Source organism: Sphaerodactylus townsendi, linkage group LG02, assembly GCF_021028975.2.
Source record: "Sphaerodactylus townsendi isolate TG3544 linkage group LG02, MPM_Stown_v2.3, whole genome shotgun sequence".
NCBI lineage: Eukaryota > Metazoa > Chordata > Lepidosauria > Squamata > Sphaerodactylidae > Sphaerodactylus > Sphaerodactylus townsendi.
The window spans coordinates 2404390-2417365 of record NC_059426.1 but is presented as its reverse complement, the minus strand read 5'-3'; the positions used below and the strand labels follow the sequence as shown (position 1 = coordinate 2417365).

The 12976-nt window shown below is 40.9% G+C and overlaps 1 protein-coding gene across 1 annotated transcript in view; it reads left to right on the top strand.

The window, feature by feature from the left end:
* Positions 1-12976, top strand: part of SPAG16 (sperm associated antigen 16) — a 464997-nt gene that overhangs the window by 184400 nt on the left and 267621 nt on the right. The window lies entirely within an intron of this gene.

Here is a 12976-nt window from a genome sequence, read left to right as displayed (position 1 = left end):
ATTGAAAAGCATTGGGACCACAGAGAACAGTCCTTCAGTGAGTGTCCTCCGAGCAGCTAAGAGTCTTTTATGCATGTCTGTGTATCTTCAAAGATAGCTCTTTCCCCCTGCCCCCAAATAGGAAAACTTTATGTTGCCGGAATTGGCAGCAAGAGCTGAGTACAATTATGTACTTTTTGGGCTGAAAAGGCGCCCAAGATCGGAGCCTGCTGAGCAAACATCCTGGGGCAAATGTAGGCAGGGAGAATCCCTTCTCCAGCACAGAAAATATTGGACACAGACGGAGGGTGATACTGACCAGAGAGTGAAATGGCTGGGTGGGAAACATTCTGCACATCCAGGCAGGGGACGCCTTAAGGAAAAAAGGTGCATTTTGAAGTGTTTTCAAAAAAAGATGCCTTGAGCATCCCAAGGACATCTTGGGAAGAAAGTGGTGTGGAGTGCCTTCCTTTTTTTAAAATTAATTTTTATTAAGTGTTTCAACAAATTTGTGCAAAAAAGTGCAAAAAACAACATATATTCTGTTTACATACATATACATTTTTAGCTTAATGGCATGATTACAGTGAATCATTACATCCAGCTTAAGAAGGAAAAGACTTTGTGAAAAGGGGAAAGGGGATAGGAAAAAAACAAAACAAAAAACAAAAAAGTGAAAGAAAGAAGAACAAATAAAATGAACTTCTGAACATTCTCTACTTTTTTTACATCTTATAAATACATGTTGTTAACGTTTTTGTAATATATGTATTTGTACATATTGAAACCAATCTTGCCATTGTATCTGAAAAGATTGATCCTATTTGTATTCAATTTCATCTATTATTTTAGGATACTTGGCTAATTCTAACATTTTGATTTGCCATTCACGTTTTGATGGGCTCTGATTGGATTTCCAATATTTTGCCCATAAAATTCTGGCTGCAACCACTAAGTACTGAAATAATAATATTTGAGATTTACTTAACTTAAAGTCTATCATACCCAATAGAAATCTTTCGGGTTTTAGAGAGATTTTGGTCTTTAAAATAAGATTAATTTCTCTACTTATCATATTCCAATTTTTTTTAGCTGATTCACAAAACCACCACAGGTGAATAAATGTACCTTTATATTTAGAGCATTTCCAACATTTATCCGAAAGGTGATGCATTTTTGCCAACTTGACCGGAGTAATATACCAATGCATCCACATTTATAGTAATTTTCCTCTATATAATTACTTTTGGTAAAGCTTAGTGGATTTTTCCATAATCTCTCCCAGGATTCTAATAATATATTATATTCGACGTGGCCCAAATAATCAATTCTCGATCAGAGGTGGGATCCAGCAGGTTCTCACAGGTTCCCAAGAGTAGGTTACTAATTATTTGTGTGTGCCGAGAGGGGGTTACTAATTGGTGATTTGCCACGTGATTTTTGACTTAGTTACGCCCCTCCTCTCAGCAGTAGCACGCAGAACTTGAAGCAGTCTAGCAGGAGGTGCACCGGCATGCGTTGCAGCTTGCGCCTGCGTGCATTCGCTTTCCCGGGCCTCAAGGATCACATGCGTAGCAGCTATGCCAAGGCCCATGCCACAGCTCCTCCTAGCAAATGTCTTTCCCTGCCCCTGGAATGCTCACCCCCGCCTCCGTCGTGCCCTGCCCAGCCCCATTGGCACTATGCCACAGTTTGAATCCCACCACCATGGGAACCTGTTACTAAAATTTTTGGATCCCACCACTGTTCTTGATCCAGTCATATATCTATTAGAGTAAAAAGTAAAATCCTTTGAAGAGTTGTAGTGTCTCCAGAGATCAGACAATCCTAAATTTTGTGTGCTATCAAAAAACAAATTTGGAAGTTTCCTACATTCAGTGGCCTTAAGATCTATATCTCTAATTTTTGTCTAATTTCACATCCACAATCCCGTTAAAGTCTCCAGCAATAATAATATTAACATAATTCAATTGAGATATTTTATTACAGTTGATTAAAAATCTGTCTTGGCATCATTAGGTGCGTAAAGTCCCACAAACAATATAATTTCTGCATCCACACTTATTTCTACTAACACCAATCTCCCCTCCTTGTGAACCCAAACCAATTTTGGTAGCAACCATTGTTTAATATATACTACAACTCCAGCCTTTTTCTTTGTTTGTCTTGCAGCAATAAATTCTAAACCTAATTTATCATCATGCAGAAATTTAATATCTTTCTGTATAATTTAATATCTTTCTGTATAACATGCGTCTCTTGCAGACACAAAATTTGGGCATTTTTCTGCCTCAAGTATGATTTTTTTTCTTTCTCTTAAATGGCGAATTCATCCCATTAATATTCCATGATATACATTTAATGTCCTTAGCCATATTTTACCATATTTAATGTCCTTAGCCATATCTCCCAGTCATATTTAATTACTGCATTAAGACCAAAAAAAGAGAAAAGAATAACAAAAGCCAACAATAAAAAATATAAAGAAAACTTATTTAAGTTCTTTTCGGTATCTTTTCAAACATTCCTTAATTTCTCCTGGTTTTGAAATTTCTTTAAAGGAGAAGGAAATCCCTTCAGGAACCTCCCATTTATAATAAATGTCGTTCTTCCTCAGCAATTGTACCAATTCTTTGTATTCTTTCCTCACCTGTAACACCTTGTTGGGTATCTCTTTTAATATCAAAATTTCCTTACTATCCACCTTCAAATTGTTAGCATAGTTAGCATGTAGTACCTCATTTCTTAGGGATTTTCGCATGAAATTTACTATAACATCTCTGGGGAGATTCCTTTCCTTAGCAACTTTGGAATTTATTCTATATACTTCGTCTATATTACTAATTTCCTCAGTTGGCTTTCCTAAAAAATTAGCAAGAATTCCAATATTCATCTCATTTATTTTCTCATTGTCCATCTCTCTGATCCCTCTAAATCTTAGTGTTTTCTCAAGCATTTTCATCTGAGTACATATATCTTCGTAGTTATGTCTTTCCTGTTCCTTTTCCAAATAAGTCCATTTGTCTTCAAAGACATCCATTCTCTTAGTAGTAGTCTTTAGCTCTTCCAAGATTGCATTCATGCCATCCTCCAGTGCAGGGATCCTGTCCATAGATTTTTTTCATATCCTTAAGTTCATCATCTATTTTCCCTACTTTGGAATTGGTATCCAACACTGTTGCAGTAATAGTGTCCATTTTGGAAATTAATTCTTGTAACATCGTACTATCCATTAAAGTACTTGTTCCTCCCGTTGCATTTTTCTTTCTTGGTGTCATTTTTAAGAGCCCACTTTAAGAATAAGAGGGCGAGTCCAATTTGCTCCTTTAAGCCAAATATTAAAGAGGTACAGCACCAATAGTAACGTTCCAGTTAAACAAGTAGAGGGATTTCTCCCCACACTGATGAATTTTAAGGCAAAAGTATCTTGGTCAAAGGGGAGAGAGAACTCACCACAGGACTTGCCAGTTAGGCTCAAAACTGTGGAAGGGGTGTAAACTCCAGCTTTGGTTGACCAGTTGCACAGCCCAGCCCCACCCAATCAACAAGGAACCCGTGAAATCGCCGCCGCCGCCGCACCCCGGTCGATCCGCCGTCCTTCCCGACCACTGGATTGCCTGACCAACCTCTTGCCAGCCGAAGTTCCTCTGCTGCCCTCCCACCAAACAGAGGGCAGAACGCTGGAAACCGCATATCCTGGTCCCCAAAACCTGCTGAAATCAGCCACAGTTTGAAGCGCCGTGGTCGCGGGAAGTTCCCCTGGAAGCTGGAGTGCCTTCCCAGGACAGCTTTTTCACTGTTCCTAGGACATCTTATTTTGGCTGTGAGAATGGACCATGTGCTTTGGGCAGTTAGAAAAGAGCTACATGGATCCTGACAGTCCTGTGAGCTGTGTGCAAAAGGACTCATAAGTCGCCTGGAAAGCCTTGTGATCTAATAGCTGTAAAATATATAACTTCTGTAAATGTCAGGAAGCTCTTGTGCTTTGACCTTAAAAGAACTGTTTTGGTGATGTCAGGCAATAGATATATAGTCTTCAGGTCTGTGAAATGTCAACTCTTCAGCTGAATAAAACAAAAAAAAGTTCATTTGTTACTAAAATTAGACTTCCAGTAACATCCACACATTAATAAAAGAGGTTTGAAATTATAGGAAGTGCCCATATTGTACACTCCAAAACCCATCATTATGATATGTTAAATTTTCATAGATGAAGAAGTTGATCCAAAGAACTGCACAGTTCACCTGCACATGTGCAAGGATGGTGTTGGGTTGTGTGCCTCACACTGTTGGCAGGATGTTCCCAATCAGGGACTGACAGATTTGGTTAGGATCTCTTCCAGGCCTGTTTGTCTGTCAGCAAGGCTGGATCCAAGAGCATCCTCAAGTTCTTACCTTAGTGCATCAAACAAAATTTACCCCCATCTAGGTCTGGTAGATCAATGCCAGCCAAGCACTCTTCCAAACCTCCATAATCTCTGTCTTATCTGGATTAAACTTCTGTTTATTCATCTCAGCCTGTTGATCTTAGGCCGCTTTCCAGACGGTGCTTTCATAGTGGTAAGGGTTGGGTCGGCGGTGACATGACGCCGACTCCAATTCCCTCTCTGGGACCGTTTCGCATGAACGGGTCCCAGAACCTCCTCCTGACGACGGCGCTATACAGGCGCTGCTTGTTGTTAGAGCCGACTCCATAGCCTGCTTTGTGGCCCTCCGGAAATGCGTCAAGCTGTTAGGCCAGGGGACACACCCCCCGGCCCTGCGCGACCGCTCCGGAGTCACAGGGCAGAGGGGGCGTGTCCCCAGGCCTCGGCGACGCGCCGGAGGGCCGCGGAGCAGGTAGGTGGACCGGACATGGGGGGAGGGAAGGCGCATTGGAGCCACCCCAGGGCACCGTATTTGGCCCGTGCAGAAAGGGCCTTAGTCACAAGAGTTTCATTGACCCAAGAGTGTCACTGCTGTTTCCAAAAGCTCTGAGGGCCTGTGTGTGAATTGTGTCCCACCCACCCTTGGTGAATACTCACCCCAAAACTCCTGATGGTCCTTGTCAAGCAGCATTAGGGAGAAACTGTGCCCTTGGCGCACCCCTTACATAACTCCCAGCTAGTGAATACCACCTCTCCAGCAGAAACTCTGTTTCCTGTGAGCAAGAAAAGAATTAAATTAATAGAGTTGATCCATCAATTAATAGGTCTATTAACATCAACTGCAATGAATTGTTGTTATCCAATAGTAGCTGGTGATCTTCTGCCAAGACTGAAGTGAGTTGGGACAGAGGTTTCACCCAGGCATACCTGCAGTTGTTCTGCCACAACCTACTTAATCCCCTTGCCCAAGAATGGGAGGTTGCATGAAGGTCAGTAATTGGGCACATTCATTTTATCCAAAGAGGACTTCTTAAGAATAAGTCTAATCACAGATTTTTCCAGTTTTTTGAAGGAAAGATTACTTGTAAGAGGGATAGTGTAATAATTTTCCCCAGTGGAATTTTCAGATATTGGCATGATTTTAATAACTAGGATGGACAGATATCCAATTCACAGGAAGTGGTCTTTACCCAACCACTCGGTTGTCATCCGTCAGGGAGACCAACCTGAGACTAGCCCAGCTCGAGATCTACTCCCAGACGGGCATCTCAGCCAGAACTTAATCAGCAGTACTTTCTTCTCTGCTCTAATCAAGCTGATTACAATATTGTACCTTTGCCTCCTTCACATGCCTTCTTCACTGGAACACACACACACACACACACACACACACACACACACACACACACACACACACACACACACACACACACACACACACACACACACACACACCCCGCCCCAACCTTCTGACTAGGATAAAAGGACTCAGGTTTCCATTTCTTGTATCTGATGAAGGGAGCTTTGATTCTTGGAAGCTTCTATCCAAAAAATCTTGTTGGTCTCTAAGGTGCTGCTGGGCTTAAATCTATCTGTTCTGCTTCAGATCAACACTGCTGCCCCTCTGAAACATTCTGTCTGAATCAGACGAAAGAAGCTGGATACGCACACATCATCTGTTCACATATTCCTGTCCACATGGTGAAATCCAGGCAGGTCTTTGGGTTTGCACACTTTTTGCTCGCTTCACATTTGCCTCCCTTTCCACAGGCTCAGTATCCAAGGCCAGGGAGGTCTGGTGTTCATGCTGCCGCAGTCCCTCCTTCTCAGTGTGGGCGTGAAGCAAGTAGGGGAGGTGGCAGACAGCACTGAAGCCGGACACCTGCTCCCCAACTCACTGTGCAGGTGATGGGCCAGCAAGACCCCATGGAGCAACCACCTGCAAGGAGGGGGACTCCACATTTTGGAAATGGGAAATGGCAGCACTTCTGCTTCGGAAGGTGGCAGATTTAGTCACCTTTGAAAATGTAACCGAGTCAGTGTTCATATTAATTTTGAAATTTGAATTGGCAGACCAATATTGCATTTGTAAATTAATTTTGAAATACCTTATTTTATAGAGCTTTGTAATTTAACAGAACTTGCCAAGTGGCAAACTTCATGTCACATCCTGTCTAAACATGTACAGAACAATGCATTGCTTCTAACCATCTGTGAAAAAGCTGCCACGCAACAGAAGCCTGGGAGCTGCTAACAATAATGGTGAATGTTAATCTCAAGCAAGCTGCAGAGACGAGTTGCTATGAAAGTCGTCAGCATCATTCCTCAAGATGTCCTACACCACATTGGTCAGTTCTGGAGGCCTCGCATCAAAAAGATTGTGGACAGAATGGAGTGGGTGCAGAGGAGAGCGACGAGGAAGAAGATCGGGGGCCTGGGGACCAAGCTGTTGCTGCAAATGAGATGTTGATCTTCTTCTTTATTGTTCTGGATTAACCTGTGGTTTTATGGATCATTTCATGGTTTTATCTAATTAATTGTTGTAAACTGCCCTGAGCCCATAATGGGAAGGGTGGCCTGAAATCAAATAAATCAAGCCGTATGATGAAAGGCTGAGAGACTTGAGAATGTTCAGTCTGGAGAAGAGGAGGTTGAGGGGGCACAAAATCACTCTCTTTTAAGAGCTTGAAGGACTGTCAGAGGAGCTGTTCTTGTTGGCAGCAGAGGAGAGGACTCACAATAATGGGTATAAATTATGGGGAGAAAGGTTCCAACTGGAGGTTAGGCAGAAGCGTATCTGCCAGAGGGACATGGGTGGTCAATTGACCCTGGGTGCCACCCATTAGGTCACATGACCTGAAGGAGCAGCTGAGCTGGGCACCTGTTGCCCTAGATGAGGTGTGGGGCAGGGAGGGTGGTGTAGTATGGGATGGGATGGGATGGGATGGGTTGGGGGCGTGGGAAAAGGTGTTGCCTCCAGGCACCATTTTATCTCAGTATACCTCTGATATTAGAAAAACAGGGAGGTGGTGACCTCTCACTCGCCGTCTTCAAGCAGCAGCTGGTCGAACACATGTCAGGGATGCTCTTTTAGGCTGATCCTGAATTAAGCAGGGGGTGGGACTAGATGGCCTGCACAGGCCCTTTCAAATGATTTCAAATGCGTCGAGATGAAATTCCATTTGATAAACCTTACTTAGAATCTAAAGTCACTACTCTGCTTAATTCTCCTCATATTGAGAATATAACAAATTCTATAATCAATGCAGAGCTATCCTAGGTTGGTATTGCCAGATACGAACAATTAACCCAAATCCTGACTGCCGCTCTCTTAGAACAGCGCTGAGACCATAGCAATAGGGAGAAAAGTAGCAAACAAAAAAAGGTGGTTTGATAAAGATTGCATACTATACAACAATAATATACGTTCCTTGTATAGAAACTACAATTGCACTGGACCTAATGATATCTTGTTTCAAATTGCCATCCTTCAATACCATCTTAAAACCTTAGTTATCCAGAAACAACAAAAATACATGGAGCGCCAATGGAGCCGACTACTTCAAGCCTCCACTGCGAATGATTGGAAGACATTCTGGGCCCTGGTAAATAGCACTGGTAAATTCCACATACTTCTACTATCTCTTATATCCCCCCCAGACAGATGGTTTAATTATTTTTCAAATCTTTTTCATGGAAGCATGCCCATTGAATTTCCTTCCTTCTATCTTGACCACCTTTCTAAATGGCCCCCAGTTCTTCCTTCAGAAGTGAGCACCCTCACTGATAGTTTGAAATCTGGGAAAGCTCCTGGGCCAGATGCAATGATAGCAGAAATCTTCAAGTCAAACTTAAGAGGGTGGGCTCAACTATTAGCTGCGCTTTTCACCCAAATTAATGACTCAGGATAAATCCCTGAGCCATGGCTATCTGCCATAGTCATCTCAATATATGAAAGAGGGGACCCTAATGATCCAACTAACTTTCATCCGATAACTTTTCTATCAGTCGCAGGCAAAATCTATGCAAAGTTATTATTAAATAAATTGGAAGCTTGGTTAGAACAGAATAAAATCCTTGGCCTCGAACAAATTGGCTTTCGAAAAGGTAAAACAACATGCTCTCATATTATCCCATTTAGCAACAAAGTATGCAATCTTAGGAAAGAGCAAATTATACGCAGCCTTTATCAACTTAAAGGGAGCCTTTGACTCCATCCCAAGGGAGTTCCTTTGGCAGAAGCGTCTTGCTCTACAAGTTGACAATAGACTTCTCTATTCAATTAAACAATTCTACTCTGACACAACCTGCCAAGTCAAATGCTCACAGGAGGGCCTATTAACAAAGAATATTACCATCACAATTGGAGCCAAGCAGGGCTGTGTGCTAGCACCCACTTTATTCAACTTTTTCTTGAATTACTTAGCTCCCGCCCTCTCCGAAATAGTCACCCTCCCAAACTAAATTCACTATATACCATTACTGCTCTATGCAGATGATGCGGTGCTTTTGTCTTGCACTAAAATTGGTCTTTTGCATTTGATAAGGCAGTGCACAGAATACTGCAATCTAAATAAGCTGTAAATAAATTACAACAAATCAATTTTTTTGTTTTTTTCTGAATGCTTAAAGATTCACAAATGGAAAATTAATAATGTCATTCTGAAGCAGGTTAAACAATTCAAGTACCTAGCTATTACTTTTCCTTACAATCTTTCTTGGCGCCCACATTATAATGCTGCTCTTACCATGGCCACTAACAGCTATAATGCGGTCTCTTGGTTTTTCTACAACACAAGCAATAGGTAAATTCCTGCCGCACTTAAAGTGTTTAATGCCAAAATTGGAATGCAGCTTCTATATGGATCCCCAATTTGGATCTCAACAGTTAATCCAACAATCAATATTTTGCAATCAATTTTTTTCATAAAGTAATGGGTTTCTCTAATTGTGTTCCCTTTGCAGCACTATGCCTTGAATCTATCTTTGAGACCATGGCATGGCTAAGAACGTTTAAATACTGTCTTAGGATTCACTAACAACAACATTCTTCTAGCCTTATTTGTTCCTTCTTATCAGATGCAAAGTCCATAAGTTTGTGCAGTACCATCGAGAAGAAAATAGAAAGTATTGGCCTCTTGACAGAAGCTCTTCACTTTCTTACCTCTAAAGAGGCCTATCAGTCTTTAAAAACCAAACTTCTAGACTGGGAATTTCAATCACTGACGAGTATGGCAAAAAAAACCCAACCCTGTTTCCCTTTAAATCTAGCAATTCCTCCCACTCAAGGTCAAATAGCCAAATATTTAATCACTCTGACCAATCCAGTCCAAAGGCAAGCTATGGCACTTGCCAGATTCAACGTTTTGCCTTCAGCTTTTCTCTCTGGGATGTTTAACAAACTGGACAAAGCCCAAAGGCCATGTCCCTGTAAATCAGGACAGATTGAATCTTTAGCCCACTCAAGAACTGAAGGAGTCAGAGAAAAGTGTGCAACCCATATTCCATTGCTTAACACTAATTCTTCTGATTCAATTGCAATCTCAAGTCTTTTAGTAATCCTGACTCTATATACAATGACTATCTAGCAAATTTCCTTCTTGAAATAATTAAGTGTAAATGATATATTTTAATGATTTTTATGCTTATCAACTGTAAATTGCATTTTATCCTCTTTTTATATTGTTTTAAATTTATGCCAATAAAGGCTCATTCATTCATTCATTCATTCATTCATTCATTCATTCATTCATTCATTCATTCATTCAACATTTGTTTTCTTTTTATAGCAAAGGAAAATTAGTAAAGTGGCTTATCATTTTCAGTGCTGCAGAAATACATGCAATGAAAGGGACAAAGCTCAGACAGTAGAAATTACTGATGGAGCCAAAAGAGCCGTATTGTTTTATATTTTGGAGCAAAGAAATGAATCTACTCCATCAATGGTTTTTTCCCCTTTTCTCCAAAATATACAACAATACAATTTTATATAAAACAAACATTTTATATAAAATTGTATTGTTTTATATTTTGGAGAAAAAGGAAAAAAACATTGACGGAGTAGACTCATTTATGCATCCTGGACGGACAGAATTACAGATCTGAATAAATATTAAAATGATAGTTTGTCTCAAAGTGGTCTTTATTTCTGTGCACTGGGTAAGATAAACATGTACTTATCCTACAGTTACATAACATATAAATTCTAAAAAAGAAGCAGCTAAACAAGATACTATTACTGATTCATTTAATGTGTATATGTGTTGTGTCAAATTGCAACCCTGCGAATTAATGACCTCCAAGATCTCCTATCCCCAATAGCCTTTCTTTATTTAGCCAATCCATCTCATTTGGCATCTTCCTCTGCCTTTATTTAATACGTAATAGGACCCTCTTTCATTGTGTAAGGTTTGCAAAAATCAGAATGTCGCAATCTGCACTTATCCCATTTCTGTATAACAATCTAACCGATGCTCTTAAGATACCTATGCTTTTGAACAACATGGATCCCACAGTGTGCGAGAATGTAGCAAAACTTCTGCTAACGATAATAGACGTAAGTCTAGATGAATACCAATCAATGTCTATGTATTATGACCACATATAGCCAGCAGTAATTTTTCTAGCTTCTGTCAGTATCCGATGACGTTTAAGTGAGTCAACTTAGCTGAAGGAATGTCCTATAGTTACAGAAGGACCATGTATATATTTTAGTACCAGTGTCTACAACTGTGAGCAATAATGGGCAAATTTTGTATGCTGATTTTGTATGTTTATTTTATGCCAATAAAGGCTTGTTACTTACTTAATACGTAATAGGAATCTCTGAAGTTAATATTCTTACCCTTCATAGTATTATTCACTTGTGGCAGCACTCGCCTGCCTGCCCTGATCAGCAGAATCGATCTCATTTATTTATTTTATTAAATTTATAGACCGCCCTTCCCCAAAGGGCTCTTCCTTCTTTTTGCCTTGTGGCTGGTCTGGATAGAACAATATACTGTCATTGGCAGTCCTTGAAAAGTCTCATACCATAAGGCAGAGGATCCCACATGGTACCTGGGGTTGCCATGGTACCTGCCAGATGTTTTTAGAAAGCGGGTATCTGGGGCCAGGTGGGATTCTTCCCCAGCTGGACTTCTGGTTGGCCACTGGAGATCTGAATGAATGTTTATTTGCTATTAACAACCAGCAATACAACAATTCACAAAAGGCCAAATTCCAAACCTTAACAAAAAGGTAAAAAGTTAAAATATAAAACAGAGCTTATTTCAATATTCCTCTAAAAGAACGGATGCTCTCCTATCCAACTGCTTTCCTATATTTTTTGCTAGAACACAAAACTGAGCGACATTACTGGAAATTCTTTGGTCCTTACCGACAAGAAATCGTTCAATTTCCATTAATTATCTTTTCCAGCCCATTCAGTCAAGTAAGGCCCCAAGATTTTGTCTCTAAGCTTATCATATAGAGGGCACTTGAGCAACTCGTGTTCAGGAGAATCCACTTCTTCCAGGGAGCAACCACAGAGCCTCTGTTCATAGGGGATTTCCTTGAATCTGCCCTCTAAGGCAGCAGAGGGCAGGGCGCTATTACGAACCAGTGAAAACACCCTCCTATGATTTTTATTCTCTAGGGAAAATAGATAAGGAGCTGGTTTCACCTGGAATCTAAAGGATTCAGGAGCCAGATATTTCTGGAGATCTGATTGGCTGTACAGATTAAAATGACACTGTCCCATCCTCTTTCTGGGTGCATTAAAAAAAGCACTGTCCTTTTCCTCTGTGTATGAGTGGCCTCACCTTCCATGGTGGTCATTTTATGCTTGGCACCACCTCCTAAGGAAACCATTTTGGAGTTGCACTGATCATCCTGTCAGAATTCCCCAAGTTCCCCCGGGGCCAAAGACATTGGGGATCCCCTGACATGTTGGCAAGTGGTGAGTTCTGTCTTTGTAAACATTTGACTTAAAGCAGGTTTCTGTGCATTTAGGAGCAACACAGTGTTCCCCAGGAGTGTCTTCTTCCATAAATATGGAGTGGTTGTATGTCCTAAATATTGCTTTGCAACCACCAAATGCAAGCAGTAACTTTCGAAATTTGGTATTGCCACCAGCAATATGCAGTTCTGCTTAGAACAGAGGAGGTGGAGGGGGAGAGGCAACGTCCTCTAACTGTGGTTTTGAGAGGTTTGCCACAGAGAAATACATTGTAAAGTGTTCAGAAGTCAGATGTAAGGAGGCAAACTGAATCTGGAAAAAAGAAAAAGAAGACTCTTCTGGCACCTTGAAGACTAGCATGTTTATTCTAGTGTGATCTTATAGAGGCATGGCCATGTTTCACCAAATGTTTTTGTTATTCTTGAAGATTCCATAGATCTCTTTGCCGATTTTGTGTAGCAGATTCCTCCCAACCGATCGATCGATCGATCGATCGATCAATCATTTCTGACTTATGGTGACCCTGTGGGGTTTTCAATGGAAGGAGCAGTCAGAGGTGGTTTGCCATCACCTGCCTCTGCATAACAACCGTGGGCTTCTTTTGTGGTCTCCCATCCACGTATTAACCAGGAGATTTGACAAGATTGAACTATCTGGAAATGACTACAGTGTACATTTTGCTTATCATCGA